Raw genomic sequence first — 25,650 nt, 5'->3', positions numbered from 1 at the left:
CCACTCTGTTCCTTGCGACTGGAGAGTCTGGTTTTGAAGGAGCTCATGCCCCTTTTCTGTCCCCTTAGATATACTGAGGCATTGGGTGAGGACTAGTGATGACCGAGTATGCAGGCAGCACCTCTGAGGAAACCCTGTGACCAGCAGCAATTCTTCGGCATCCTTTCCTGAATGCCTTAGAAGACAAATCTCTGCACACATCTATGAGGGAGTTTCTAGATTGGTAGAGCTGAGGAGGGAAGATTCATCTTGAGGGTGAGAGGCACCATCCTATGGATAGAGGCCCAGTGTTGATCTCTCTGCTCCCTGCCTGTGTATTCAACGAGACAAGCTCTCTCACCTCCCACCGTTGCTGTCATAACAGACTGTACCCTCAAACAGCAAGCCCCAATAAACCCATCCTTCCTTGAGTTGCTTTCATTTCATTTAGACATAGAAATGAGAAGAGTGCCCAATGGTCCTGAAATACAGGGATAGCTCAGAGGAGAGTGCTGTGAGCTGAGAATGCCCATGGTCTTGAGGCTAGCAGGCCATATGAGGGACATGTGGACCAGAAGTGTCTCCCATCCCCTGTGAAAATGAAGCTCAACTTGGTGGCATCTGGTGAGACATCTTCCTTAAGTCTCATTGCACGGCAGAGGTGCATGCTTCCCACTCCTGCGGTGTGATGAAACTCACATTTATTCTTGATTGAGGTTTGGAATCTTTTATTTAGGGGAGAAAAATAGACTTCAGAAGGCGGCCGTCTAGTGCTGTGACACTCGGTGAGGCCATTAAATTTAATCCTTCCTTCACACTCTCTCCAGGGGTGATTTCAATTAAATTTGTTCAAAATTTATCAGTTTCCTGCATGTTGGCATAAATGATTCAACACCACTTCCATATTCACTGAGCAGAAGGTATCGAAGGGTGTGCAGTATTGGTATAACTCTTCACCGTTCCTTCATAAATTCTCCTAATAGGAGTTTCTATTATTTAAAGCCCTTGTCCTCCACGTTAAATGGTCCTGTTGTTCTCGCAGCAACGGAATCTAATTACAGATGCAAATTTTTGGAGCACCCGTGGGTTACAAAAGCCATCCTCTCCCACAGGACAGACATCTGGCATTTATCCTCCAGGGAACATGACGCCGAGGACATGGGGGAGAACAGAAAGTGTGAAGAGAATTTTAGAATTTTGGAGGAATAGCTCAGACAGCAGAATCTGGGTTTCTTTGGGAGCTGGATCCCAAGGTGCTGAAGCCGGATTATTGGACTGGGAACATCAGTGGTGCAGAGGCTAGGATGCCCGGCTCCCCTGTGATCACATCACACACACGTGTGGGCCCTTGGTGGCTGTAGGAACACATACGTACCTTTGTAAACTACACACAGGGCAGGATCTGTGTTTGCCTGCTCATCCAGGGAGATTATTTCCTTTTGGGTTTTCTTCCCCACAGTTGTATCAGAGAGAAAACTCAGTCATCTTGCATTTTCTATTCGCTTGACTAAAGGTCAAATGTGACATGATTTGCTCTTGTAAACAGAAGAAGTACACTGTGCTGTGTAAAACCCTGTTGATGCAGATGCTGGTTGACCCAGTTTGACTTTTTGTAGGTGTCTTACAAATTCTGGTCTTAGAGACTCTGTGGCTCTCACAGGACTCATCAGTCAGAAGGGTGTCAGTGTTGAGCCATGTTGTCTTGCCCACATGCACATGGCATCATGAGAGCAGTACACATGGGTTCTTACAATTCTACTCTTTCATCTGTGGGAAGAGCGAAGTTCTGTATGTTCAGCCCATCTAAAGTGTTATAGGTTCAGAGCTGAGCAGATATGAGAACTTCAGGTTCTTGTGAATCAGACCAAGGGAGAGTAGATTGGAGGGAGAACGTTTGCTAAAGGATAGAAAGAAATGGGCTTGGGAAAAGCCCAGAGCTGGATCCAGGAGGCAGGGGCCCTGGGCACCCACATATAACCCATTCTGTCTACATATGCTATGTTTTGTTACCTGTAGATAGTCTCACCCTGCTGTCAGCTCATTTCCTGTTAATCTTGATGTTTCTTGGATCCTTCCCTAGTCTCTAACTTCAGAACCACTGCCAGGAGCAAGATCTTCTGAAAAGCAAATTCAGCCTAATGCCTTCCTAAATCCTAGACCCCATTATGGCACACCCTGGGATGTTGCTTGGGTGCTGCTTGGGACAAGGATTCAGATACTTGCTCCAGAGTACAGCAGAGTTCCCATCCGCTTTTCAAAGAGCTGGGGGACTAAGACTACTTAGTTATACTCTGTGATAGCCATTCCCTCGGACTTAGATTCTCTCATCTCCTGAGATAATATTATCTGATGAAATGTGCGTGTTATGACCCGCTGTCCCACCAGTAGCACATATTCCTGTATATCTTCGGAGACCTGAGGATGGAGCCATGCATAGTGTGTGTCAGGCTGCTCTTCACTCAACGAGCATTACTGAGATATTACCTGGGAATGCTTTGCTGCGATGGATGCCTCCCTAGGCATGGCATAAGTTGTGTGTCCTCTGTGTTTGTGGTATGAGTTCAATAGCCAACAAGGAAAATGATGGCAGGAGTCAGAGGAAGGTGGTCACACCATGGCACAGTTAGGACCCCAGGGCCCATGACTAGCTATCTCTTCATGGAAGCGAGATGGCAGACTTACGCTTCTGAAAAAGTCACTATGAGCTAGACTTCTGTGTTGCATGACGTAGCCTTCAAAGTCAACTCAGGAAAGAGGACACCAAAAGCAGGCGAAGGCCCCAAAAGTTCCTCACTATAAAACCAAGGAGAAAAGTCCAAGATTTGTCAACATCAAAACCCTAGAAATTAAGCAAAGGCTTAAGTTAATCCACAGAGCATTTGTGTAAGAAGAACATCTGGATCTCAGCAAGTGAGGCCACTGTAGGACTTTACTCTGTCCGATTTTCATTTCCTTTTCCTCAGCCACAGGTCAGTTTGAAAGCCAACAGCTTCGACTCCTAACCAAACTTAAGCAGCCACTGAAGAATAAAGAATGAGTCTAGAAATCCATCTAAGCACACTCACCAGTAGTCCGGGCCAGCTGACCTGATGTTGGTGCCCAGAGAAACGTCTTCCTTTAATGGGGGCTCATTCAACACAACAGACTTTTCTTCAGTGGTAGACTTGGAAAACAAAGCCAATTGTTGAATACCAAGATTGCTTGTGGTAGTTGGTACAGTGGGGGAGTCAAATAGCTAGCTAAAATCCCTGAAAAAGCTAGGATCTCCGGAAATTTTGGGTGTTTCTAAGAATTGAAAAAGTCAAGTATGTGTCCAGAGCTGTGTTTATGTTCAAGAAAGCCAAACAAACCCTAAGATCTCACCGCTAACTAGAGTTACAGCTGCTCACAGGGCTATAGCAGAGTTCTTGTTCAAAGGCTTGGAGACATATTGGTTCTGTGACTCTAATACCATTTCTGTCCTCAGCTGATTACCAAGCTAAATGCACGTTCTTCGGTGATCACACATAAAGACTGCAGGCTTATAAAATTTGATATGTAAAGTTAACCAACTGCCAGAGAGCTTTAGAATGAGTCACCCTGCTGGTAGGGAGTTTAATCTTTAGAGTCTCCACATTAAAATATTTTAAATGTCTGGTCTGCTACAATGTCAAGCTAAAAGACAGAAAGATAAATGAAGAACTGTGGTCCAAACATAGGACTAAAAATCCGTGTCTGGAATCTGTGCTGAGAGATCCAAATAATTACACGACAGGCCAAGAGCCTTGTTTTGGTTCTTGTTTTGAGACAAGGTCTCTTTATATAATCCTGACTCTCCTGGAACTCGCTAAGTGTGGACAAGGCTGACCTTGAACTCACAGATATCCCGGAGTGCTGCCTCCCAAGTGCAGAGGTTGAAGGCATGGCAATCATCTCAGCCATCACAATGATAGGTTTAAGCAATTTTGGAAGCTGTTTTTCAAGTATTAGGATATGTAGGACTGCATGTCAAATTTACTAAAAGAAAGTTCTCTCACCAAGTAGAGAATATAAAATTATATATAAATTACATAAAAGTAGAAATTATGGAGTTGAAAAGAAAGAAGTATGACTCAAATGAAAAACTTGCTCAATAGAAGATCTGAGTGCTAATGCATGAATTTGAAGAAAGGTTGACTGGTATTTTCCAGGGCAAGAAAGGGTGTGATGGACAGTTAACAAAGCCTCAGAGACACATGAGTCTTCTGTGTTCCATTGGATATGCAAACACCATTCGACTCCATTAGACATAAAGGATGTTTAGACTCCCTCAGACATGCAGACAGCTATGGGTGCTATTGGACACACGGAAACCCATGGGTTACATTAAACATACAGAAATCTACAGATTCTCTCAAACGTGCAGTGACCTGTAGACTCCATCAGACATGCAGAGACTTGTGTATGATTCATCAGACATGCAGAGACTTGCAGACTCTATCAGTCATGTGGAGACTTGTGTGAGATTCATCAGACAGGCAGAGACCTGTGGGCTCCCTCAGACATGTAAACATGTACCATGTCATGTATAGAAGGAGCAGAGAGAGAAAACTGAGATAAAAGGGTAATCCATGCCCAAGCTGCTCTAAGAAACTCTAGTATGAAACTAGTTCCCTTTGGATCTACCTACTCTCTCCCTTGGGATTCTTTCCAGTCTCTGATGCAGCCCTGGTACAAGACCAGCTCCTAATTGGTCCAGTTCCCTTGAGATTCTCCCAAGATATCTATCTATCCATTTCATCACTGAGCTTTGGGACCCCAGCCCAATAGCCCATACTCATTCCAAAAGATGCAATTGACAACCTAACTCCACAAGCCCAGGTGACACCACAAAAAGCATCATCAATAAACAGGACACGGTGTCTGGCTCCTTATACCCGCCTCATCATCATCACACCACATCAATCATGTGGTGTGATCTCAAGAAGAACAATTTTGATGAAATTCAAGCTATAATTTTTTTAAAATTATAAACATGTTCAAAGAGTTCACAGACTTTAAAGAAGCCACAAATAAACACCTGAATAAACTTAAGGAGATCAATAATAGACCCTTGATTAAAGCCCAAGAAAACATACAAGTCTGCATGAAATAAGGGTGCGATTTCAGGATACAGAAGTTGAATTCAATAAGGTTATACAAACATTAAAGAAAGTTCAAATTGAATTAAATCTAGAAATAAAAAGTTCAATAAACTTAATATAAAGCTCAATAAAAAGGCTCATCAATATGGATTTCATAGAAGACACAATACCAGAGCTTGAAGGAGTGGTAGATGAATTGAATCATCCACCAAGATAAAATGATAAATTTAAAAAAAAGAAACACATGAACAGAATGTGCAGAAACTTTGGGAAAATATGAAAAGACCAAATCTACAAAGTAGGAACACAGAAGAAGAAAAATAAATTCTAAGTAAAAAAAAACAGAGAATATTTTCAATAAAATCATAGCATTAGTTTCCCCAAATGTATATAAAGAGAGGCAGAAGATATCTTCATATATAAGAGTGCTGTAAAATATCAATTCAACAAGATGAGAAAAGAAACTCACCATTGAATATTGGGATTAAAACACTAAAAACAGAAATAAAGAAAATGTATTGAAAGCTGCAAGAGAAAAAGGCCAAGTCACATACAAAGGTAAGCCTACCAGAATAAAAGCTGATTGTTGATAAACACATTTAAACCAAGAAAGACTTAGAAAGATTTATTCTAAATTCTGAAAGATTACAACTGCCAGATCAGATCGTTAGATCCACAAAAACATCTTTGTAATTGAAGGGTAAATAAAAACCTTCCACTAAGTCATCTCTACAGATGATATAGAAGAAGTACTTTAGGCTGGAAAGAAGAATAAATACACACACGAAGCTACAGGAGAAAAACACCAGGACAGTTAACCAAAAGAGGTGCTTGAAACACCACAAAGTCAATAAAATGACAGGAATTTATACACATATGTTAGTAATAATTCTATTAATGATAACTGGATACAACCTTTTTGCTACCTCCAACAAGCACTCCCACCATAAGAAAGACATCTCCTTGGGGGAGAAAATAGAAAAAGAAAGTATTCTAAACCAATGGGACAAGGAAACAGCCATCCCAATATTCTAATTATCTGACAAAATTGACTGTAACATAACAATTATCAGAAAAGTTAAGGAAGGCCACTTCATACTCATTAAAGGAATAATCCCCTAAAGCTTATTACAACTCTAAACATATGTGCATCAGACTCAGGTGCACAGAATTTTAGCAAACACTTCTAGATGTAAACCACTGATCAACTCCATACAGTCATGGTAGGGGACTTCAATACCCTAGTCCTACCAATAGAGAGGGCATTTATACACAATATAAACAGAGGAGTATTGGAGTTAATTGACATCATAAATCAAATCATCAGAACTAACAGATATGTGTTCTATACAGCATTCCATCTGAACAAAAACATCCACTACAAGTAAATGCTTTCTCATTTGTAATTAAATGGATAATAATGGATGGCATCTCCTGATTAAAAGATTGGAGAATGAGTTAAAATAAAAGGTATGTCAGTTTCCAGTCGTTTCTTATGTTCCATTTTCAGTATACACAAGGCAAACTGAGAGACAATAGGAGAGAAAAAAAAAAAAACGTTCAGAACTTGTATCTGGAAACTGTGGCATTTGCCATACAAGCCGATGGAACAATCAGAGGAAACATTCAGTTCCTCTCTCAGAGATCTGAGTACATCAACACGCCCTCACAAGCAACACTGCAGTTAGGAACTGCAGAAAATGCATTCTCTCCAGGAACCACAGGACAGCCACCAAGATAGGACGCATACAGGGCCATGAAACAACACAAAGCTGGTGCCCAAGACTGAGTCGTGAACAGTGCACACTCTGAGTGTAATGGAAATCCAAGCCAGCAAACGGAGCTGAGAATTCCCACTCAGGCCCAAAGCAAACAACACAGCCAGGTAGAGCTGCCATGGTAGGAACTTCACACAGCGCCTGAAAGCCAGCTTGACATGAAGTGGAGCATCACATAAAGAAGCAGACTGACTATGACACTGACGCATCAGAAGTCTTGTCTAGAGAAAACTCATGTTGTTAATCATGAAATAAATGGAGGTATGATAAAAATAGGAGTTAAAAGGGATGAAAATCAGCTTAGCAAAATAATGTAAATAGTTGTCATGAAACACTGGCTTGAATACACTAAAGCAATTAATAAACATGGTAGGATCTAAGGAGGGGCTTGGCAGAAAAGTACTTCAGTAGCGAAAAACTAGTATTCCATTGATCTCACAGATATTAAAGATAATTAGAAGTATTTCAGACAACATTGGTAAACAAATATAAAAATTAAAAGGAATGATTAAGTTACAAGAAAATACAGCCTTCTGAAAGTAGGAAAAATAGAGGATTCTAATAATCTTGAATTTACCATGAAATTAAAAACACCATGAAAACCAACAATGCATCCCAGGTCCCAGTAACCATTGTCTGGGAATCTATTAACAGGAAATATTGTGAAATTCCACATGAAGTTTGGCTGATTTCAGGAGGAGCTGACTGTAGTTACCATCTAGAGAGCCATACATTGCACCCCTCCAACAAAACAAAGGAGAAAATTTGTATGAACTCTTACAAGGTGAGAGATATGGAAAAACTTAGCCCCACTTTGAGAGACACTGTGCCAGGAACCTTCATAAGACTGGCAAATACAGCTAATAGATATACTTATATTTGTCTGCTCTTGGGGCACATGGGAACACATACAAGCAATGGAGTGACATGTGAAAGAAGTAGAAAGTCCTTAATGACATGGTCACATGTGTAAAGAGTTAAAGAATCCACAGCCAGAATCAGCCTGAGAATAGAAGATTGCCACCCAGGACCAAGTGTGTTCCTGCATACCGACAGCAGACATTCCTAACAAGCAAGACTGGCACACATGTGCCTGTACTTGCGTGTTTAGGACGCAGAAAGACAGTAGCATAACACAACATGCTTGTTGCGGACGTGTTTCAACAAAGGACTCTTGCCAAGCCTGCGAATACACCTGCCAAACATGTGTTTTCAAACTGGCAAGAACCGGACCAGGATGGACAGATGTGGACCGATTGTTTACCTCAGCAGAGGGGCAAGGACACAGGTGGGCAGGGATGCCTGGAGGGGCAGGACATTGGAGGAAAATTTGATGTGTGATCCAAGGGGGTGCAGAGACACCTGGAAGTAGTCGGGGTACTTGGAGGCAGTCACAACGGATGGGGCAGGGATTCCTGGGGACTGTGACAAGGAGAGAGACAGCTCAGGGTCAGGGACGCAACAGGGGCAGTGATGACACATAGCTGGAAGGGACAGCTGGTCTAGATCCTCGGGGAGGGGCAATCTGCCTCCACGTTCAACACCCATGTTCCAGCATCAAACATTTCCAAGACACCTTTGTTAGAAAAGCTCTCCTCCTGGGGACGCTGCCTTAGCATCCTTGAAGGAACCCCGATTCTTGTTTTTCAGAGTATCACAGCATCCCCCTTTATCAAAATGCTCTGAATATCAAACATCTCAGGAGCATCCCAGTCTTCACACTTCAGGCAGACTGGGAGCATTGGCTGCTATCCTGCGCCATGGGCCCAGCCTGCTCTGTTGCGCTGAATGCTCACTTTGGTGCTAAGTGCTTAGACGACAGTTTAGCATTTCATTAAACTCCTCCATTATGTTGGGTTCAGCCAGAACAACGAAAACATTTCCAGGCAACTTGCTACTTGAACAATCAGGTGAGATGGCAGCCCGACCATTACTTATCAACTTGCCATTAAAGTTTCAGAGGGTGTTATTAATTATTGAGGGATTAATGTTGAGACCCAGCTGTGCGCCCCAGTTCCTTGCGGGCACACGGTGTGGATACCTTACAGCAGGATGTGGGATGCACGGTTGCCCGGTTCTTCTTGCTGCTTCAGCTTCTGGTGAAGAGAGGAAAGGAACCAAATTGCTTGTGGTGAAAATAGCGTTGGGAGGAAACGACGAAAAAGCCTATAAACATTTCACTTACCAGGGAAGAACTACTTGGAAAAACAGGGAGGGTCTTGGCTTAGCACAACTGTGTCCTTACCCCTCCTCCTGTGAATGCCTGATATCACTATTTGGATGGCCATTGTAGCCAGTAACTCTCTCACACACTGCAGCTCGCCCAAAAGGAATTTCCCTCCCTTAGTAATCCTCTCTCAGCTGTGCTCACAAGAGCATTCCCCAACATCCCCAGCAACAAGACTTCAGAGGTGACATTTGGCTTTTTCTTTTCATTCTGATGGATGCTCCTCAATGCTTCTTGCCATCATTTGCTTCAAATTCCCTTCGTGGCTGACAGAGATGGGAAGTGCTTAGGCAGAAGTGGAGAGTGTCAGCGTGCACTTGCTCTTTCTCACACAGGCAAGGCCCCAGCCTCAGACGTGCACCAGCATCCCAGAGGCACAGCTGCTTGACCTGAGATTGACATTTAGCTTCTGTACTGGGTGGAGGGGGACACGGATGAGAGCAAAAGATGCCCTCAAGGGCTGCAGCCCGTGTCTGCTGTTGCCTCTCATTGCACCATGGCCCCCTATTGCCCACTGCCTCAGTAGTCATCAGAATGAAAGAACAGATTACATTCGGACTTCAAGTATGGCTGACCTTAATCTCTGCATCTCTGTGTTGTGATACGGAGGGCTCAAATGCCAGCATGTGAACATCTTTGCCATTTTTAATGATGAATTACATCACATTAATATTTCAAACTCGCACTCAGGTTGAAAATACAGTAATAGTGGTTCATGAACCTAATCGGTTTTGTTCAATAGGAAACAAAGGAGGATAAGATTGCCTACTCTGTCCTTGCAGTACCTGTGTGTGTCTCTAAGGTGACCACCCCAGCAGGACATCGCCTGCCACTGCCCTTCATGGATGGAAATCCATCTAACCACTGGCGAACTGGATATAGGGTGAATTGCAGAGGGATGGTTGGCCGGTCATGGAGATGGCAGGCTGGAAGGAGGATGTCACTGTGCCTCATCCATTCGCTGTTGGGTCAGGGAAGGGAACAAGACAGTAGGTCTGTCTGCTTGATCATACACTGACAAATCCAATCCACCCAATGCTGTTAAAAACCAATACATTTGCATCAGCCTAGCTCAGGTTGCTGGCTGTGCAAGGAGTGATGTGTGTGTGAGAGAGTGTGTGTATGTGTGCATGCAAATGTGTGTGTGTTCATGTTTGTGTGCATATATGTGTTTATCAAGGGTAGAAACAGGGTCACTTGCCTCTACATTGGCAGATGCTTCAAGGATGTACCTATCAGAAGACAACATCAAGATAGGTACATGCAACCCAGTGCACAGAATGACTCCTGGCTTACTGTCTGCTTCTGAGTCTCATTTCACAGGCACACTAGAAGTTAGTAGGCAGAGGCTGTAGGGCACAGGCCTCTGATGCCCACAGGCAAGTCACAGAGCTCACAGAGTCTTTGTCTTCCTCTAGGTTTGACTGGGTGAGGGTTTACTGCAATGGCCAGAACCTGCACAGACATGCAAGGTACTAATCATCCAATGATAAATTGAGTAGGTGCCTTGAGGAACTGATGGCATTAATATTTGCTGGGTATGGCCCTTTGGAAGAAGATGCATATTTTTCTAAGAAGTTGGTGGCTTAATGGCACTGGAATGATTCGAGAGTCTGAAACATAAGTAGAGTCTTAGTAAAGCCGCGGGGGTTCAAATAAAGAGAGAGACGGTTGGGGAGAATCTGCACAGTGCTCTTGTGTACAGGAGTCAGTGAGGAGAGTCAGCACACACTTGGGCTGCTGGTGACTGCAATGTTGATGGGGAGCTGCGGGGCCCTGCCTCACATGGGTAGCACTGGATGAATAAGAAAGTGTGCCTTGCGGTCAGTCCTGGACTCCTGTGCCCACATGTATGACGGTTGTCAGGAAGTCATATGTGCTTCATGTGTAGGTGGTAAGTGGATTCAGGAACCCAAAAAGTCAGCCCTTTAAAAGTAGCTAGAATTCCCACACCACAGATCTGTGTAATTTCAGACTCTTGTACATCACTTGCAGAGCTGACCTTTGCATGTAGAACGTTGATATGTGTACTTGTGTGTGAATGCATGCCTAAGACCACAGTGAGACCAGTTACTGTCATAGTAAACCACAGGGTACATGCAGTTACTTCATAGGAATCAACCAATGTGAGAGTAACAATAGTAAGCAAGTGTGGCATCTCCTATGGGAGCACACACATATAGGCTATGACTGTGTGTGCATAGCATGTGTGTGTCGGAGTGAGGATGCTTGCAAGTGTCTCCAAGTTTATGTACACAGATGGTTTTGCGGACATTCATATGTTGAAGTGCCTATGTTATGCTGTACCATGCATACATGTGAGAATAGAGGTCTGCCTACAAACAAGCAAGCTTATGTCATGCAATCATGTATACAAATACTTATCTGTTTGAGTATGCATTTTGATGCATGTACGTACACTGACATGTACCCATGTGTGTGCCTGTGTCGGTGACTGTCTGAGTGAATTCCAGACATGAATACACACTAAATAGTAGACCACATGAGTGCCCATACTAGTGTATATAGTGTGTATAGGCATGCTTTCTCACAGACACATGTTTATTAGTGAGGTATGTGAAGATGCCTGTGTGATCACACTTGTGTGCTTGCACATGTGCTTGTGTGTGACATGGTCTGAGTGAAGGCAGATGATACCTGCACGTGAGCTTCCATCTGACAAGCTGCTAGATTCTCTGAGCCTCGCTGCCCTTAGCTGTAAATTGGGGGTGCCGAAAGCCAAATTCTCTGCTCTTGGGACTTCTCTGAGGCTGCATGGGATAGGTACAGGAAATAAATGTCAAACACTTATTCCTTGCACTAACCACGTGGGTGTGGGCTGAACTGTGGTCCTCCAAAGTCCTATGCTGAGAGTCTGACACCAGTGAGATGGGATTTGGGGTTGGAGCTCCAAGAGGTCAGAAGTTGAAGAGAGTCAGGCCCAGGTGGTTTGATTAATGCTTTATAAGAAGAAATACCAGGCAGCTGTTCTCTTCTTTACACGATGATAATAAGAAAGCAGCCGCCTATATGCCAGAGGGAGAACCCTCACCAGAGCCCACCGTGCTGGCTCCTGACCTGGCATCTATCTACATGCCAGGAAGAGAACCCTCACCAGAGCCCACCATGCTGGCCCCTGACCTGGCATCTCTATACAAGCAAGGAGGAGAGACTTTACCAGAGCCCACCATGCTGGCTCCTGACCTGGCATCTCTATACAAGTGAGGAGGAGAGACTTTACCAGAGCCCACCATGCTGGCCCCTGACCTGGCATCTCTATACAAGCGAGGAGGAGAGACTTTACCAGAGCCCACCATGCTGGCCCCTGACCTGGTATCTCTATACAAGTGAGGAGGAGAGACTTTACCAGAGCCCACCATGCTGGCCCCTGACCTGGCATCTCTATACAAGTGAGGAGGAGAGACTTTACCAGAGCCCACCATGCTGGCCCCTGACCTGGCATCTCTATACAAGCGAGGAGGAGAGACTTTACCAGAGCCCACCATGCTGGCCCCTGACCTGGCATCTGTCTGCATGAGAGGACAGACCTTTCCAGAATCCACTGTGGCAGTCTCTGGTATGACCATCAGCCTCCAGAACTGGAAGAAAGCAAACTCCTTTTATTCGTGGACAAGCCTGTGGCACTTGGCTACAGCAGCCAACACTTGGTGAGACACCATATTCTAAAATGAAGGCCAATTATCAAAACATATTTTAAAGGATTTCCATTTTTCAATGTGAGTTTTACACAATGGATCAATTTATATATCCCATAAAACATAGAACTCCACGTTATCAATTGTCTGTTAAGACATGTTCGCTGGTGCAATAGCGGCACAGATACCAGTAGAGTTACCAATCACATTCTGATTAGATTTAGGGCCCATTCCACCAGATAAAACCCATATGCAGCACCATTGTCAGACTGAGAATCCAAGGCTAGACATAGGCCCTGGGGGAAAACCTACTGCTATATTATTCTGCTAAAAGGAAATGATATTGATCTGAATTCTAATGACTTATCATTATAACTATAAATTAATCTCTCACACCTCATCAGAGAAATCTCTTTTTGCAGTAGACATTGATGAACACGGGAACCAACAAACCAGCTAAGGTGCAGAGAACAAGCGACTTTGGATCTCTCAGCCCTAAATGGAACATCTATACTACAACCCCTCCTCCGAAGGCTAGGGGATGTGCACGGGAAAGACAGTAGGAGCCCGAGGTCATGTATGATACATGGAAAGAGTGTCTCTGGGCACAGTAGGACAGCAAACATTTGTAATAACATGCATAAGACCTATGCAACCTCAAGCCAGACCAGATCCCAGAATGGAGAGGGGATCTGGGAGGAAGGAGTGAAATCCTTTGGTGACCATGCTCCAGTGGAAGACCATAAACCAAAACTATATGGGCAATGCAAAGAGAACTTGATGTGGAAAGTATAAAGGGCACAAAGATAAGTGGGAAATGAGGGGCCATGGATCTGGAAGGACTTTGGGGAAGAGATGAATCCAAACACATTGTATGAATTCTTAAAGAATAACAAACAAAGAACTGTTGAGATATTTTAGCTTCAAGTTTTCAATATAAACTAAAGAGAAATGAACCCACAAAGTTTGCAAAAATTTGATGACAGACTTAAGAACAAGATCATATCAAGGTAGAAAGAGAGCATCAAACAGTAAGAAGAGTCAGAAACTGAAGGCAGGGAAATCTGAATGCCAGCGGTGTCTGCCTTCAGCAGTTTGAAGTCCAGCTCTGCAAAGGGCCTGACCCTCCTCATGGCAGGCCGTTCCCGAGCGTGAAACACTCTGATGACCAAGACTGGGTATGAGGCTTGCTCCGGCAGCTGTGACTGATCTGCCGTTACGCAGCTGTTAAGACCCCAGTAAAAGCCTTTTTGAGGACCATTCTGTCTTTAATTAGCAGTCATGAGCTGTCCTATTAAATCTAAATGAAGCACTTATTTGAAGTGGTTAATCTGGAGATGTAACCAAACGTGGACCCCTGCAAGAGAGCAATTTCAGTGTCCAGGACCTTCCAGGACCAGCAGTTCTCAGGATCACTGAGGTCCGAGGGCCTGGCTTTACCCCTCCATGAGCTGGAGGCTTCTCATGATGGGATGGGACTTGGCGAGTGCACACATGCACATATATGCTCATGTGCAGCTGTGTGTGCCTCTGAGGGTGCTTAATATTTATTATATATAATTTTTGAAGTATTTATTTTTATTCTCTGTAGTAAATTGGGAGTGGCGGGGCTGCATCCCCAGCACCCCGGCAGCCTGGCTAGCTTATGCTCGGAAATAACAACACACAAACTGTATTCATTTAAACACTGCTTGGCCCTTTAGCTCTAGCCCTTACAGGCTAATTCTCACATCCCAATCAACCCATCTCTAATAATCTGTGAGCACCGGTCTTACCGGGAAAGGTTCAGCATGTCTAACCTGGCGGCTTGCTTCATCGCATGCGTCTGCCCGGGAGAGCGGAGCATGGCATCTCTCTGAGGCGTCTGCTCCCGAGAGGAGAGCTGTGGAGTCTGAGCTCACTTCCTCTTCCTCCCAGCGTTCTGTTCTGTTTACTCCTCCCACCTATCTTCTAACCAATGAGAGCAAGCAGTTTCTTTTTATTTAACCAATGACCTTCCTCCATCAATTCTCTAATTATGTGTATGTCTGTGTGTCTGAGTGTGAGTGTGAGCACACGAGAGAGATGCCCACAGAAGTGTTGTGTCTCTTGGAGCTGGAGTTTCCAGCAGTTGTGAGCTGCCTGACAGGAGTGGCAAGAACTGAACTCAGGTAGGTCTTAACTCCTGAGCACTTTCTCTAGCCTTGACTTTATGGAGCTCCTGAATGAGTTACTAGTCTTTTGCTCATTTTCCAATCACAGCAATTGCTTAAGCTTATAAACACATACATGTACATATATGAACAAGCATAGTAAGTGTATGCATGAGCATGTGTGCTATACATGTCTAACCAGCAGACACAATTTGTTGCATACATTGGTACTTACTGCCATTCTGTGGAAAGGACGTAGCCACCCTCTTTCATGTCCCTCTTCTGACCTTCGAAGGACAGTGTGTCCTTGAATAGAGAACTCACCTGGTGCTAAACCGGTAAGAGCTAACCCTGCACTGGGTCCTGATGGTTTTAACAGCTTTCACCGAGAGAGAGTTTTACAAGAACAAGAATGAATACCTGTTAAGCTTTCATTGCGTGCACTTGGCTAGGGTGTCAAGCTGAGGAGCCCTCTTTCTGAAGACGTTCATGCCGGCCTTCATTTGATGATTTTCTAGTCTTTGCTGCCCAGAATGATGTAAAAACCTTTAAAGAACTATTTTCCCCATTTGCACACACATCGAAATGACCTAACTTATATTTACTGAAATAAGCAAAGTGCGCTATTAAAATCGATTCTGTCTGCTTACTTTCACTTTGCAATTGGCTCTTTCCATTATTGCTCTTACCAAAGTGACCGTAACCTGACAGATACAGTGCAAAGGTGTGGAGGAGGGAGATTTGTGTTGTCTCAGAACACAGTTGTCTTCATGGGGTCAGTCTACTGGTGGGTGCTGGGGTGGTTCTTGCCCTGCTCATCACCAGAAACAGAAAGTGAGACAGGAAGGAGGCGGGGCTAGCTATCTCCAAGGACCTGATCCCTGTGAGCTACTTCCTCATGTGGCTCCTACCCCACAAAGAGTCCACAGCACTTCCCAAACAGCACCCTCAGTTGGAAACGGGGGGGGGGGGGGGGCTCTGATGCTTGAGTCTGTGAGTGACATTGTTTTATTTTTTATTAAGATCATTTACTTATGTGTGTGTGTGTGTGTACTCTCATGTGCCATGATGAGCGAGGAGGAAGCTTTCTCCTTTCACCGTGTGGGCTCTGGGGATTGAACTCTAGTCATTGGGCTTGGCATCAGGATACCCCAGAATCACCTAGGTAGAGGGGTAGACTTATCTCGAGTAGGTTGGCATGTGAGCGTGTGGGTGTGTATATAGGAGATTGTCTTGATTGTTACTGAAGGAGACTCAGCCCATCCTGGGTGATGCCATTCCCTAGGCTGTGGTCTAACCCTCCAACTGCATAAAAAAGGAACACTCTGGCTGAGAGCCAACAAGAAAGCAAGAATGAGTTGGTTCTCTCTTGGTCATGGATGTGAGGTGACCAGCTGTTGAGTTCCTGTCTTGACTTCCCCTTGATAATGGGCTATTACCTGGAGCTGGGAGCCAATAAGCCCTCTCTCCTCTGACTCGTGGTGTTTGTTACAGCAGCAACAATGAAACTGAGACACTGATTAAGATCTTTAACCACAGAGACATCTGCCAGCCCTCTGTTTATTTTCTAGGTTGAGGCATATGCCATGTTCCTGGAAGTAGGCGTAGAAAAACAGTTTATAAAGATTATCTATTAATTTATTTAATAAATGAGCTTACTCAATAAATTAATTAATTTACAAATTAACTGAGAGCAACACAGCCACAATGCCTGTTACACTGCACTTATAAGAGCCCCATCTCCAGGACGCCATCCCCTCTCAAAGGCCTCACCTCTTCAAAGCTTGGGGATTTTTATGTTCCTGAAACCTTACTTCTGCTCAGTCAGGGGGCCGAGGGTTCCAGTTATAAATTGTGGGCACAGACAGGCAGACCCAGCACCCCACCCTTGGACTTAGCACCTGTGTAGGGGGTCCTTAAGTCCTTAACTCCCCAGGCTTCAATGTGCTCTGTACAGAGTCAGTACTCTGTGTTTAAACATGTGGACCTTGTATCTGATTTACACTGTTGTTCAGTTTCCTCACACACCCCCCCCCCCCCATGGTGAAGCACCTCTGTATTTCAAGATGAGTTGTCTGCAGTGTATCTTAATCTTATAAGTAGTGCTTTCTGCCATTACAGAGTATAAAAACAAGAGAAAGGGAATGTTGGGTTTATGTTTAACTGTATATGTTCAAGTTGATATTAACATTTAGAAAAAATTAACCAATAAAAAAATTCAGATGTTTTGATGCATCCAAATTTTAACTGGGGTTACTAAATTCCTTATCTATCATTTGTATTTGAATTTCCTCAATTTTAACAGTTCCAAGACTCTTCTGACTTTTGTAAGCAAGGGCCAGGATCTGGTGGCTTCTTTTCTGATACCTCCACTTGCTAATTTAGGTTGTGCTTAAGTTAAACTAAAGTAAAGGCTGGAAGGGAAAGGATGTTGGTTTCTCGCTGACTACCAGAGAGCCTCATGGGGCCAGCCTTGTCATCTGCTTCCAGTCACATGGCCAGGAGGGCATCAGAATGTCCCAGGCATTTCCAGTCAGTTTGAATCCCCATTCATGCAAACAAAATATTTACCGTGAAGCTTAAATAGTGTTTGATGTCGTTTTCATAAATCCCCACCTCCTCAGAATTGAACTTGCTTGGTGTTCACTGCCGTTTCTGAGCCACAGGATGTCTGTGCCCTTTTCCCTTCAGAGACCCCTTTGTGCCCAAGAGTGGCACAAGCGTGAGCCTTCGGCCGGAATTGTTAAGGTGGAAACCTTCAATGCTTGATTATGAAACTGGACACAGTGGCTCATACTATCCACAACTGTTCCATGGCGGAAGGTCGGGTGAGAGGTAGCTAAAGGATGCAGAGTGTTAGAGCCAGGGGAATCAGGGTACGTGTGCAAAGATGACTTTCTTCAATGACATGCAGTTGCACTATGGAATTCGCACAGAGTGGGAAGGGACTCCTGAGACCCCACCACATCTGAGGAGTTTGAAGCAGTTGAAAGATTCTGGAAGAAAAAGAGGGACAATGATTTAGCCACTGAAGATGCCCGTGTTCCGGTAAATAGCCTCTTTCCCAAACTCCTGTCTGAGGTTTCTGTCCTGCCCGGTCCTGCAGCCATTAAGTCACAAAGAATCACACAGAGGTCTACATTAATTATAAACTGATTGGCCCATTAGCTCAGGCTTCTTATTAACTCTTACAACTTAATTAGCCCATTATTCTTGCCTATGTTAGCCATGTGACTCCGTACCTTTTTTGGTGAGGCAGTCACATCTTGCTTACTCTGTGTCTGGATTACATCTACAGACTGCAGAATCCTCTTCCCAGAATTCTTCTGTTTTCATTGCCCTGCCTCTACTTCCTGCCTGTCTACCTGCCAGTCAGCATTTTATTAAACAATTACAAGAAACAAATGTTTACAGGGAAAACCATTGTCCCACAGCAAACATTTCCCCCACAGTCCTACAAACAATGCATCCCCATGCTTCTGTAAGTAACCCTAATGAACTCACTGGATTATCTAAAAATATATGGGAAAGACTGAGAACACAGGGGACACAAGTAGAAGGAGATCAGTGGGGCTAAGAGGGAGCTCAGAGTGAAGACGAGGAGCTGAAAATTAAAAACATGTTATTTACATCTGTGAAATGTTATAATGCAACCATCATACTTTATAGAAAATCAAAGACAAAACAGACTTCTTAAAAAAGATGTGGGACTTGTGCTTCCCTATTTGGGATCTGCTACACTGCTTTTTCCCAGTCATAAGGGAACCCAGGAGTCATACACTAGTGGGTAGCACAGGCTTTGGCTTAGTAGCCTGGGCAGAGCTGAGTCATTCTTGTTCCTGCGATTGAGTTGTTCCTGTGCAAAGATGTCGGGAAGAAAGGACTTGTCTCTATCCAGCCAGAGGAGTAGAGCTGGGTATGAGGACTCTGCCTTCATGACAATAAGTTGGCTTGTGCACTAGTTGAAATCTAAGTTTAAATTTAGATTAAAATCTTCTTGGAGGAGTGGAATCAGGATTGAAGGTCCGTGGGACTGGAGGGCCCTGTATTTTTCTCAGAACTGTAGAGCAGAGACATTGATGGATGGGAGTGAGTTAACATGCTACCCCTCCTGGGATATTTGAATGTTAACTGGATAGCTCTGATCTGTGATTACAGGCATGCGAGCAACCGACACAGGCTATGGGCTGGTCTGATTCGCCTGTCTTTCTCCACTTGTGTCCCATGTAAACAAGTTCCGTCACACTGACTGTGTGTTGCCATTTGAATCCTGTAGGATTTGTAATGTATTGTGTCTTTAACCAAACATTTGTTAGAGTTTTATGTTTTGGAAGATGACATACACACAAAATACCTTCCTGTTTGCACATATGTGTGTGCATAGTCATGAAAGTTTCTGCAAGGGTGCACTGGGAGTGTGTGAGAAACACTTCTCAACATTAGCTGCAGTTTTAAGCACTGTTATTTTAACCAAGCAACACACATATAGGAAAAATTTAATATACATTATTGTTGAGACTAACAAATAGGCATGCATGGCATGACCTCTAGAGCTCAGTGATCTCTTGAAGCCCCAAACAAGACTGGGGCATGGACCCCACCTCTGAAACGCAGCCACTCCTCCTATTTTTCCACGAGGTACCTAGCTTAGAGCAAGGTGAAGGGGTGTACCAGTGTCCAACACAGCAAGGCTGTGTCCAGAATGCATTAGTGACCACGTCTGAAGGCAGACCTCAGAAATGATCCCCAGTGTGTCAGAGGCTTTTCTGCACCTGGCTGTGAAGATTGTTGCACTCTGTTTTGTCCATGCTCTGACCTGTTCCAGGCCCTGAACTTGAGCTCTTTCTCCAGCTCTTAAATGGACTCTTGGTGGGGTTCCCAGGGCAGGCCTAGAAGCCTCAGAGGTTTCCCCTGGCTGTGGAATCTAGAGCCACCGCTTTGAAGACAGTCATTGTATCTAACAGTTACTTCTCACTGCTGTGGAAATACCTGACACAGGCCAGTGAGGGAAGGACGGGTTTGTTTGCGCCCACAGTTTGAAAACACAGTTCATCCCTGATGGAGACAGCATGGGGGCAGGAGCTTGAGGCTGCTGGTCACATTCCTTCCATGGCCAGGAAGTTGGGGCCAATTCACACTGGTGCTGGCTTGTTTTCTCTTTTATTCAGTCTGGGACTCCCACTAGTGAAACAATGCTGTCTGCATTTAGGGTGTTTTCCCAACTCAATTAACCTAATTTCCCTCCCTCAGAGGCATACCCGGGCTTGTCTTCTAGGTGATTCTAATTTCTGTCAGATTGGGCTTCAGCATTAACTGTCACATTCTCCATCAAGTGTCATGCTGGGGCGGAGGAAAGAGGAGCAGGAGGCGTGGATCACTTCTGGGGAGAGAAATTCAACTTATGGTTTCCCATTGTCTAGCCTGTTCTTCCCATTTCCTAGAAATGTAGGGATAAAAGGGATGGATTGATGCCCAAAGATACTGCATCTGAGGGCACGAGAACAACACGGAGAGATTCTAGGGAATCCCAGCCAAGCCCAGAAAGGAGAACACTAGAACATCTGCCATGGAGACCTTTGATGACTGAACGTCTTTGTTACTGCAGTGAAACCTTTCTTGTCCTGGCTGATGCATCACCACCCAGGACTCTAAAGGTTAAGGAGGTGACATCTATAGTTCTACCAGGACAGTGTCCACTCCATTCCTTCAGAATCTATACACTGACTGCAAATTACCCTCTGACCTCCATATACTATGACTGGCTTTTGGGTAAGCATGTGCACATGTGTATACACGCATGCACACACACAGGATAAACAATGAAATATTTAGTTCTTGTTAATTCCGATAAATAAAACTGGCCAGCCAAACACCATAGAAGCAGTGGAAGTCTGTGGTTCAAGATTCCTGCTGGAGGTCCCAGGCATCTCTGCTCCTGCTTGGATGAGCACCTTGCATCACAGTCCTGCTTTCTGCTCTGTGGGGTCCCTTACTTCCAGAACAGAGGAGCTATAGCTGCTCATTTCGTGAGCATCTTTCTTAACTACTTTCAACCTTAGCCATGCTACCAGGCAGATCTGGAAGACTGGAGACACGTACCTCGCCAGTTGACACTCTAGGGCACCTGGATTTGCCCAAATGCTGGATTGTTGGCCTCTATGATGTCACCTGCAGCCAATCTGAGAAGATGGGGCACAGGAGGAGGCATTTCATGGGTGCAGGTGTGCAGGCTCGGATGCAGAACCTGCTGATCGGTTTCTCTCCTCCAGGTAGGAGGATGTGTGTGAGATCGCCGTTGTGCTTAGCCTGGATGCTGTAAAGAGTAAGTGTGTTTGCAGTAAGAGGGATTTCTGGATCTCTTAGAGTAGCCACACTGACTGGAAGCTGAAAGACCAAGGAAGTGGAGGGGGCTGTGGAGGAAAGTTTGCAAAATTAGCTCAGGTTTTATTTGAGAATATTCAAATAAATGAATCATAAAGCTTTAACAAGGCTTCCAGACATGACACTATTTCAGCATTTTTCTTGAGGGTCTGATACATCACAGAAGCTTATATTAAACCCTCTGCATTGTGGTGACAGAGAAAAATGTGTGCTTATAGTGTGGTTATTGTAATGCAAATTGCCGGAGAGGTCAGGAGGGCCCTGGCATTCACAAGCTCAAAGGCTCAAGCCTGTGAGCATTTCTCTCCCTCTTAAGCTTCCTAAGTACGGCTAGGCTGCTTATGATAGCTCAGGAGATTATGAGCATTTACTAAAATATTGTGCAAAATAAATGATACAACGTGTGTTTCCTTTAGAAACAAATCCGGGGACACCTGGTTGGCTGCAATGATTAAAAGCAAATTTTGGAAGCTGTGGACAAGCACTAAACAAACACTGGCTGTGCCTCCCTCTGGTCCTGCCTTCCCTTTGGTCCTGCCTTCCGGTGACAGAACACCTTCTAAGGCAGAAGACTCACAACTTTAGAGAGACCGGCAAGAGAAGAGCAGTGGAAACACCATGTTCTGACTGAGACGGAACCAGGAGCAAGTGCAAACTCCTAACTAGAGCGTGTTCAGGGGTTGGGGATATAGCACAGTCTTGCTTGTCCAGCATGCATGGAGATTCAGTCCTCAGCCCTGCATAAACCAGGTCTCAGAGGCATATAATTTTAGTACTTTGGATGCGGAAGTAGGAAGATCATAAAGATAGAAGTTCAAAGTTATTGGCCACACATCCAATTTAAGGTCAACCTAGACTAGAGACCTCTCATAAATAATAATAATAATAAGTACTTTTTCTAATTTTAACCCCAATCCTGACCGCTGTGCATCCTGGCAACTTGACTATTACGTCTTGCTGTTGTCTCTTGTGTTTTCTATGTATGTGTGCAGATGCACATGTGTGTGTGTGTAGATCCGTGCGAAGGCCAGGGGAAAGCTTCCAGTGTCATTCCGGAGGCACCATTGCTTTGCTTTTCATCACGGTGTTTTTCACCGGCCTAGAACTTGCCAAGCAGGCTGGGCTCCTGGCCAGCAAGCTCTAAGGATCAGCTAGTGTCTGCCTTCCCAGTCCTGAGATTACAAGTATACACCACTCGCCTACGTTTTAACATGGGTTCTGGGATTGGAGGCCGGTCCCCATGTCTACAGCGAGCCTTTGATAGTCTGCCTTGTATTCCTATCTCCGACAATGGTTTTGAAAGTGACTTGGCGAAACTTTGCTGAACGGCATATTCCTGCCACTCTTGTTCCTGGCGTTATCACCACCCACTCTCAGAACAGTTTAGCTAGGGATAGGGAAACTCAGGGGAAAGATGGTGAGTGTTCTTCAGCAATAGCGAGGAGGATGACCCTTGTCAGGTCAGCCTTCGTGCTGACCCCTTGGTGACTCAGAGTAGACACAGCAGGCCCCGCAAACCAAGGTGTCCAGTGCCTCTCCTGAACATGCTCGTGAGTTTGGCAGGGACCTTTTGCACTTCTCTGGAAGATACTAGAGGGAGGAAGAAAATGTATATTTGGAAAGTATTAGCTCTGGGTTTGGGCTGAGTTTTTTTCAAGCTTAAGAAGCTTCAAATAATAGAGCTTTGCAAGTTCCTTTTAACAAAGACGGCAGTAGTCATTTCTCTATCTCCTGGAGGTCCTTCATCCTGCACCGCACTCTTTCCCATGACTTCCTAGTACCTAGGATATGGGATCTTGTCAGAGCCCGCTCTGGCAGGAATCAGCAAAGGGTACCTGGGAGGGGGCATGAGGTTATAAGAAATGGCAGATTAAGAGACATGAAGACAGAAAAATAGGATAGACTGGAAGGAATGAAGGTAAATACCAAACAGCCCCGAGTTTATTTCTCAGCCAGCATATATACTAATTACAGACAAAAGGCAAAACAAAGGGCTGACAGAGTCAGCTGATCACCTCCCTGTGCTGTCCTTGGGAGGAAACTCAGGCAGGTGCATTAACTCAATACAAGAATTCAGTTAGTAGCAAGGAGCTACCAAACTAAGGAGGAGTGCCTCTAGCTGGCACACACCAGCCCAAATAGTAATAGAAAAATGTACCCTTTCATCTGGGCAAAAATGTTCTTTCTATGGACTAACACAGATGTTACTCACAGCTCTCAAGGTTACTGGAACGCAGAGCTGGCAAGCTTGAACTCAAATAACTTCTTTAAGTCAGAAATGACTCCACATGGAAACTGAGTCACACGTGGGCCTCCATTGGATATCTCTGTTTCTATTTCCTCAAAATAAAGTATTCACCTGTGGGCACAGTTTAAGCAGCTTATCCAGTGAACTGATCTTTCTGAAGGAAAGTTAGAGTGGACTGTTCCAAACAGGGAAGCAACCAGGGACTTCTAAGTTGGAGATTTAAAGAAGCTTTTGAGAATATTTATAAGACGGCTTGCATATTCATGGGGTATCATTACCCCTCCAGCCTCAATCTAATCATGCACTCCACACACCAGACAGAACTAAAGTCCTGCTCCTTCCACTACCTTGGGGTTTTCACCTTCCCCAGCCAGGAGTTTCATGAAATACTTGATGATGCTCCCAAAGGTTTCCCATGGGAAGTTTAGTGCTCATCGAAAAGACAGGGCGAGGGGCTGTGACTTTAAGGAGCATCGAGCTAGATGCCCAGACAGGAAGCTCAGCTTGGGAATTTGCTAATATTTGGCTTTGACTGAGCTGGCGCCATCACAGGACCTCAATTTCTCTTCTAAACTTGGAAATGGGATGCAGAGATTAATCAGGAAATGGGTGTCAGGTCAGGTAGCTCTCCGCTCACCTGGCAACTTGAGAAATAACTCACTGCCCCCTGGATTTTCAATGCCAAACCACAGATATTAACTTCTCTCTACAAAGTCCACATTCTCCTTTGTTACTTTTAATAGAATGGGGCTCTGATAGCGATGTCTTGTATAACAGACAAATCCAGAGTGTCGCTTGTAGTTCAAAACCCCATTGTTGGGGGTAGGTATGGATGTGGGCGTCCCTAAGCCCTGCTTGTCCTTAGGGCTGACCAAGCTCCTTCCAGGGTGACCAGTCACCGCAGACACCTGGTCACAGCTCTGTGAAACCCCATACAGAACACCAACGGTTTGCTCTTCACTCAATGCCAGTTCCCAGTGTCCCCTTTATTCGGAGGGGCTGGGATCAGTTGGCGTTATTATCCAGGGCTCTGTGACCTTGGGGGTTTTCCTGTTTGAAAGCTGTCTCTGGCATGCCTCAGCTGGGCCTCAAATCTTCTGTGAGGTTAATTGAAAGACAACCCCAGAGGAGCCTGTGCACAGGCTACTCCACAGGCATCCTTGCAGGAAGGAATTCAAGAAAATGGAAATGCCGTTTGATGCAATGGGAAGATGGGAACCATCAACAGAGAGGCAGGATCGAGAGTGGAGCCCGTGCCAGCCTGGCAAGAAAGGGAGACCAAGGGAATGGCAATGGGCAAGTTCTGCAGGAAGTACCAGGAAGGGCCGCGGTGTCAGTGGGAAAGAATTTAGGGCTCTGAAGCTACAGATCTAACTGGTACAGGCTGGTGCCCTGTGGCTGGTAGGATCATCTGGGCCAGGGGTGGCCACCGAGGCGCTCATGTTCTCCACAGTGAGTGTGACATGGGTAGCTTATTTATAGGATTTTAAAGCATGTTTTACCATGGAATGCTAAGTAAATCGCCAAGAATTACCATTTCTGGAACACTGAAACCCAATTCATTATGTTAAATTGTGTTAAGAAAATCACCAAGAATTGCCAATTTCTGGAACACAGAAGCCCAGTTCATTATGCTAAATTGTGTTTCTCATGGAGAAAATTGAGCCCCCTTTAAACACTCACACTCTGAGCATACATAGGTATTCCCACCAAGTGAGTGGGGCTCCAGCTCAGTCAGGTTGGCTGTGCCTCATGCTACCTTCTTGCTGTGGAGTCTCCTCTTCTACACGCTATAGCCAAACTCCTCATTCTTTAATGAAAAACTCAGCTTTTACTTTCTCTAGAAACCACTGGCGCAAAAGTGAATTCTCCTTTCCCAGGATGTCACAGAAGGGTGGTGTACCTTCTCTTTGTAGTCTTCTTGTGGGAAGGTGTGTATGCGCGCGCGCGCTTGTGTGTGTGTGTGTGTGTCTGTGTGTGTGTGTGTGTGTGTGTGTTATCTGTACTGTTCAGGGCTTGCAGAACTCTTACCCTCTGGACACAAGCACCCTTACAAGCAGCTATAAGTAAAGCCACAGGCTCTGACTCCTGTCTTTGAAGATCACTCAAAGTGGTTTTCCTTCCCAAGTTCTGGTTTCGTTGTGTTC

Source organism: Microtus oregoni, unplaced genomic scaffold, assembly GCF_018167655.1.
Source record: "Microtus oregoni isolate MIOR12 unplaced genomic scaffold, Mior012 000040F_ref0000088, whole genome shotgun sequence".
NCBI lineage: Eukaryota > Metazoa > Chordata > Mammalia > Rodentia > Cricetidae > Microtus > Microtus oregoni.
Note: the sequence above shows the minus strand (reverse complement) of the source record.